This window comes from Rattus norvegicus, chromosome 7, assembly GCF_021556685.1.
Source record: "Rattus norvegicus strain SHRSP/BbbUtx chromosome 7, alternate assembly SHRSP_T2T, whole genome shotgun sequence".
NCBI classification, from domain to species: domain Eukaryota; kingdom Metazoa; phylum Chordata; class Mammalia; order Rodentia; family Muridae; genus Rattus; species Rattus norvegicus.
Genome location: NC_141540.1, coordinates 133,813,512 through 133,820,776, shown reverse-complemented (window position 1 = coordinate 133,820,776; position 7,265 = coordinate 133,813,512). Strand labels below are relative to the sequence as shown.

Genomic DNA, 7,265 nt, shown 5'->3' with positions numbered 1-7,265 from the left:
GTTTATACACCAGTCAACGTCATCCTCACTGTCTTTAAGTCCTAGGGCTAGGTTGGGAGGTAGGGCAGACATTTTAGAAAGGCTACCTACACTCTTGGTTAGAATCTTTCTCAGGTGGGAGAAGTCATTGCCAAGCACAGCTGAAAACCCTCGGTTCTAGCATTAGTTCAGAAAACAACCCTAAACACAAGAGGGTGGGTGCAGGGAATGTGAGCAGAGTCCACAGCAAGGGAGGTGCACGCAGATAGGCATAGGCGGTCTCTGCATGGAACTGGCGTGGCAGCGCCTGGTCTTGGGAACTAGATGGGTGGTGAGATCGCTCACAGGGCCCAGAGGGGAGCTGGAGAGGCAACATGGGAGGGAAATTGGGAACCTAGCGAGCTGGGTGGAGATGGTTTGCTGATGGAGATGAAAATACCCCGCAAGATGCCATGTAGCAGGCTGGAGCCAGCAAGAGTGTGGGTTGGTGGTTTTGTTGTTGTTGTTTTTTTTTTTCGACTCAATCAACTTAAATGTGTTTTATTTGCTTCCCACTAACAAATCTTTCATTCATGAAAGCAGTAAATCACCCACACTCAGCTTCCTCGCCCAGTAACTCTGAAGGAAAAACCCAAAAAAAGATCAGTAATGAAAAATGTAGGAATTGACATCCCCTACATTTTTAAAAGAATACGTTTAAGGTTGAAACATGTTTTCAGTTTGTAATTCCTAGTAGGCAAACATTATCTGAACGAACACTCTAATGGCAAACTACTGTAATATGCCTCAGCCGCATATGATGCAGAGGGTAGGGATTATCTTCGAAGCGCCCCAGCTCTCCGGTGAGGTCAGCGGTACACTGGTTTGTATTATTGCCACATCCAGTCAGTGAGCTAAGCTGTTCTTCGTTCAGCAAAGGCTTTGACATTATGAGTGACCTCCAAACTTGGCTGACGATTTACTGATGAGATTCATAACCTTTGGGTTGTTCTGATGTTTTGACATATTTGATGGGTTCTGGGCCACATCCTGGAAAGCCACCAGGACTTCTGGATCCTGCATGACTGCAAGAACCACTGGATCACTGAGAATCTCATTGAGCCCAGGCATTCCTGCCATTCCTGGCACGGCCCCTCCCATTCCAGGCATTCCCCCAGGAAAACCACCTGGAAAAGAGCCATGCTGAGATCCAGATTGTCTCCTGGCTTCTTCTTCCCTTTCGGCTTTTTTCATGCTCTTCTCGAGCCTTCTTCACCCTTTCTATTCGTTCTTTTATCTCTCGATCTCCACGTTTTCGCTCATACTTTCTCTGATGTTCAGCAATCTTTTGAGCCCGAGGTTGGACTTCTCTCAGCATTGCACTGGCATCCTCGTCATAATCCAGTTTATAGGAAAGGCAAGATCGCGAGCTGCTTCTTCCCAGTGACCCAGGAGTCTATGCGCTTCCCCTCTCCGTTTGTATGGCTGAGCTGAATCAGGGTTTATTTCAATAGCTCTGTCACAGTCTCGGATGGCAGCATTTGGCTTCTGTAATTTGACGAAAACACTGGCTCCCTTGGCATACAGAATGGCCAAGCGAGGGTTTAGCCTGATGGTGTCTGTGAACAAGTCATTGGCTTTCTGGAGCTCACCATCATTTAGAGCGTCGATGGCAGCCCCCTTCTTTTCATTTGCTTCATCCATCATCTCCTCAGTTATCTCTGCATTTTCATCTCCCATTTCCTGAGGAGCATCAGTGTCTGCTTCAATTACACCTTCATTGTCAATTTCTAGATCACTCTCCTCACTCGATGGCTCCTCTGTCTTTACGTTGTCTTCTGTTGTCTCTTTTTTCTTCCTTAGTGTTTTCTTCTGACTTAGCTTTATGAGTAGCAGGTGGTACTTTACCCCCATGCTCTCCACCCACTCCCTCAGGAAATGCATTTCCTTGGTGTGCAGGACGCTCGGGTCCTGCCTACGCATCTTCACGAAGGCCCGAAGCTCGCTCACTTTGAGGGGATCCATAGTGGAAGCTTCTGGCGGTGGGCGGCTGCGGAGGCCCGATGTGTTGTTGGTTTTTACTACTTAGCGCTACAGGTGGAAAGACTTTGCCCACTCGTTTGCCTTAGAATTTCGTGTTTCAACATGAATGTGGGAAAGAATCCCCTGAATCTGCTCTGGCAGAGAGACGAGCACAGGGTGAGAATGGAGGGAGCTTTCTGAAGACCAGGGAGGGCGGTGTCCCCTCCTGCACCTTATCCCTTCCCAGGGGGTGCTTGCCTTTTTAAAAATCCCGCTGCGGTCTCTTCACACATTCTTCTTGCTAGACTGTCTTATTGCCATGTCCTGGAATCACATCCATCGCTCTTGGAGAAGAGCGGTGTGAATTAAGAAAGCTTCCCCTTAATGGGCCAGTGGGTAAAAAAATGAATGAATGAAATGTTAGTCGTTTCTGAGAGTTTCTCACATGCTCTGTTCCAGTAACTTAAAAAAAAAATATGCAGGTTGCAGGCTATGCAAACTGTTTGTGGGGGGTTACAAAAATCAATTTAGTGGGTCACTGCCTGCATTCATAAATAAAATGGAAAATATATGAGGGCAAGATAGGAACTAAGTCTCTCCTTATTGGCGTGTTTTTTTTTTTTTTAAGCTACACTTTGAAAAGAACTATTTTGATATCTCTGGGCAACTGGAAATGGTAATAGACAGGAAATGGTGAGAGTCACTGGCCCAGGAGCCCTTCCCTCATCTCTTTAAATATAAACGCTCTTCCTCAACCTAGAGCGCCTGACAGCGGGGAAGAGGGATATTTCTGAAGTTGTTCGACTGGAACCAATATTTCCATCACATGGGATCATTTCCATTCGACTTTCTTCATTAAAATGATAGACTCGAAGAAAATTCCCCCCAGCCATGGTCAATTACCTTGGGTTGAAGCCCTAGAAGACTGCTGACGTGACAAAGGGCGCCTTGCCATGGACGCCCGCCAGCTAAAATCCAAAGCTAGAGTGAAAACTGACACGGGACCCCCACACCTCCAACTGTGTGCCAGCGATTTTAACTATCGGTGTTCGAGGAGTTACTGGGGTTAGAGCCCGGGTCCTGGTGACCCTCGCCAGCAAGGCTCGGCCACCTCTCCTCAGTGAGCCAGTTGAAACCAGTAACAGTGAGACACAGAAAAAGGTGAAGTACTCAATACGGACGCACGGTGAGGAGGAACGAGGAGGTCGGAGGACCTCTTCAGTCATTCTGCGGGGCCCTGAAATGGAGTTTAGGCTCAAACAGAAGGCAAGAGGTGCGGATAACTGAGCAGCACTCTCTGACTCCACTTTCTGCTGCAAAATGGTTCCACAAATGATCAGAACGGCGTGGAATCTTCCTGGGAAACACGCTTGCCTTCTGGTACCACATGTCGACCCCCACCTTCTCTAAGCATGAGACTTCTGGTTCTCAGAACGGTTTATTTTATTTGATCCCAGGAATAGCTTGCTTCCTCCTTGATTCCTTTGACGATCCAGTGGTCCTTCTGTAAGTTATTGAGCCTCCTGGACTCCGTGTACACCCCATAGTTTCTTGTGCTGTTCATTTCCAGTCTTATTACACGTCAGATCGAATCCAAGAAACGACCTCAACTTTCCTATATGTTGCAAGACTTGCTTTATGTCCGAGTATGTGATCTGCCTTCCCTGTGAACACCACTGGACCTTGCCTAATACTTAGTGGTTCTGATTCAAAGTTTCTTCCTCGCTGTTTAAAAATAATTCTGCTCCTCAGGTTCTCCTGGTCTACTCTATATTCTCGGGATGTCTTCAGACAGTGGCTAGTATTAAATTGTTTTTATGACTTGCGGGACTCGAATATTTTCCTCCATAACAGGGTTTTAAGGGAAGATATCTGTATGAGCAGGAAATCAGCATGGTTCCAGTAGCTATTTGGCTGGCTGTGGCTCACAGAAGTCGTCGATGCTGGATTTTTTTAAGCAAAACTGCCATCACAAAAGCTACTGTGTAGTTGCAAGCCTGAGTGCCCTCCAGTAGGTCTCAGCGGGGCCTGTTTAATGATTTTCCTCTAGGATGTCAGAGTGAATCCGTTCTAGAAGTGTCTTTGGTGGCCTTCTGCCAATTCGGACTCCTGGGGTTGACCGAGTTGAACTTTGCTCACAGCCATCCTGACTATCATGAAAGGAGGAACGTTTGCTGGAAAAACATCCAGGAACTCTTGGCTCTGAAGTGGGAGGCACATATGGTTAGAAAGGGGGAAATGAAGCTTGGGACTGACAGCGTGTGCCAGTAATTTTCTTAAATGAGCAATGGGTGGGATGGAAAACATTGCCTTGAGTTTGGTTCCATATTTGACGAAGCCTCTTGTAGTAGACACAGCTGCCAGGGTAGTGCCCTGAGGGCAGCAAAAGACAAAGGGGGTGAGAGTCACCAAAATGAGGTGAAAGCCAGTTCTAGCATCTGTACGTCATGTGACTCGAAGCAAGTAGTTTAGCCCACCCGAGCTCCAGCTTCGGTCTGTAAGCATAGAGATGAGCAGAGCCTATCTGCTTCATGGATCTGTGCCCCAAAATTCAGCGAGAAAAATAATATGTATGAAGTATTTAGCCAAGCTCCTGATGGACTCTCTATAGGTGCCAGCCGTTCTTATTAAAACTTTGTTGACAGATCTGCTGTCATCTTTCATGGTCTGCTCTCCAATCTGTACCGTGTTCCGGGTGAAGGCAGCTTCCTAAGTTGTTGTGCGGTGGGCACCGCCCACTTTTAAAAATGCTTCCTAATGGCTCTTCTGTGGACGCATGCACAAGCAACCAATCCAGCCCAGGCTTCTGGGTCACCTCAGGAAGCCCCAATTACTACGCAGTAGTCCTCCAATGAGCGCCCGGAGGCCTTTCTGAGGAGCTCATAGTCCTTTGCAATGGAATGGTTTTTTTGGAAGTTGCGAAGCTTAAATGACACACATCCCGTGGTGGGAACGAGGGTAGAGCCTCGGGATAAACCACAGCTCTGCGCCAAAGGAAATGATACTAAGCGTAATTGCAATTAACCTCCTGCCTCAGAGGAAGAGGACGGGGCTTATTACTACATGCTATGGCATGCCTCCATTTAAATCATATACCCTGACATCCAGTAACACCATGTAGTGAAACCTTGCCAGACACAGTCTAGATAGCTTTGCCTCCGGTCTACTGTAAGGAATTTCAAGCATAGATTCCAGACTCCCTTCACCCTTATTGAAAACACTGTTGTTCCCAATTGCTTATAGGAAAAGTTACGTCCATCCATTTATGAAGTCAACTCTTATGAAAGTTCATCCTTCTTCAGAGTACTAGGGCCGGGGGAAGACACGGATAACTTTCACACTCCTCTCCTTCCAGGACTCCCGATGGGAAAACATACCTGGGAAAATGGCCAGGCATTGCATGAGCATTCTGGTAGAGCCATTCCCAATGACACATTGGAGCAGAGAAGAGGAAGAGAGAGGAAGCTGACAGGATAGACTGCACAAAAGTAGAGCAAAGCGAAGTGGAACAGAACAACAGCCAGCATGACCACCACCACCATCACCAAAACTGCCAACCTGTCACCACCACCGAAACAGGCAACCAGCCATCAACAACCAACACAACAGCCTACTAGCCACTATGCCCAAAACCAGCGAATCAAACAAAGGGAATTGTAAATTTCTGAAGTTTTTTCTTAAACCAAGAAAAATCTTAGCGTGACACTTTAATTACCTTCTCATCTAAATGAGAACATCAAGTCAACAGGGTTTCATTCACTGCTTCTATGTTGGGCAGCGTTTGGGTCTCTGGGTTACTTCAGAGTGTGAAACTCCGTAAGGGCATGTCTAGGTGGACGTCCTTCCAGCATTTTCTCACCCATTGCTTTTGACATTTGTTGGACTTTTTGTCTGAAAAATTGCTTTTTTTTTCTTCACCAATAAGGGATTTTTCTCATTCTCCTCTTTATTTTTCTAGGACTCCCATGATGAATATCTTCTTTCCAAGCTGTTAGTCAGTAAGATCCCACAGGACGCCCCCTCCGACACTGCAGGCTATTGCCCCTGCTCCTGGTTACTATCCAGAACGTAATAGTGAGACCCCTTAGATGAAGACCCCTGTACTTGATTCACAGAACATGAGGAAATGGCCATACCTGGCACCCCAATTCTGCCTCCGCTGTGGCTGTCTCTCTTCGTCCTCCTCCTCCACCTCCTCCTTTTCTGCCTCCTTCTTTTCCTCCTTTCTCTTCTTGATATCAGCTAGTGTCTGGGAGAGCCATTGTTCTTCCATCCCGTTACAACATTACTCTACTTAAACTCTTTTAACGTATGTCTCTATTTTAGGAAATTTCTACAGTAGTAGGTTTCCACATGGAGTTTTCAGAGGTCTTTAGTTTTAGTTACCCCCCCCCCCATACTCCTCCCTCTACCCTGCCCTCCTGTTACCCACCCCACTTAACCCTTCTTGCACCACTGCTCTTCTTTCTTCCTTCATATGCTATGCTCTAGCATCTATTCCTTGACATTTCTCATGGTCTTTTTAAATGTGAGCACTCCTGGAAATAAAGCTTGTTGTTAGCATTGCCTTAGCAGTATGCTGAAGGTTCTTGTAGATTGTATGTAGTCATTTGATTCTAAGAACTCTTTGATTTCTTCCCTAATTTCTTTCAGACACACTGGGTCATTTAAGCATGTATCATATATATACACATACACACACACATATATATATATATACATATATACATATATATATGTAGTTTCTGTAGTATTTCTTGCTATTGATGTCTAGTTGTAACACAGTATGATCTAATAAGGTACATGATTATTTAAAGTACTTTTTATTTGCTATAGTACGATTTGTTGCCTAGAATGCCATCTATTTTAGTAATGGTCCCATGGGCCGTGGATATAAACATGTGTTCAGTTTCTATTTAATGGAATATCCCATAGATATCTATTAAATCCGTGTGCTCTTGAGATTTCCTTGCTGATTTTTAATTTGGGTGACCTATTCAGAGCCAGCTGTGTACCGAAGCCACTCACTGGTAATTATAACAAGATACCGTTGATACTTTATGTCTATTGACGTTTGTCTTACTAAACAAAGGGTCCTGACATTTGGTGTATAAACTTACAATTATTACATCTTCTTCACTAATTGTTCTCTTTTATCGATATGTAGTGGCTCTCTTTATCTCTTCTAACATGGGGGTGACGCCTAGTATCAGGGTTTGTCTTATTTTCTGCATTGAATGTGATGGATTCTCCTTTGTCCTGCCATTCCTCTCGTGAAATTTAAC

At 45.5% G+C, this 7,265-nt stretch overlaps 1 pseudogene; it reads right to left on the bottom strand.

The window, feature by feature from the left end:
* Nucleotides 1-906: 906 nt before the first annotated feature.
* On the bottom strand, nt 907-1,983 carry St13-ps5 (ST13, Hsp70 interacting protein, pseudogene 5; annotated as a pseudogene).
* Between the last annotated feature and the right edge of the window lie 5,282 nt (nt 1,984-7,265).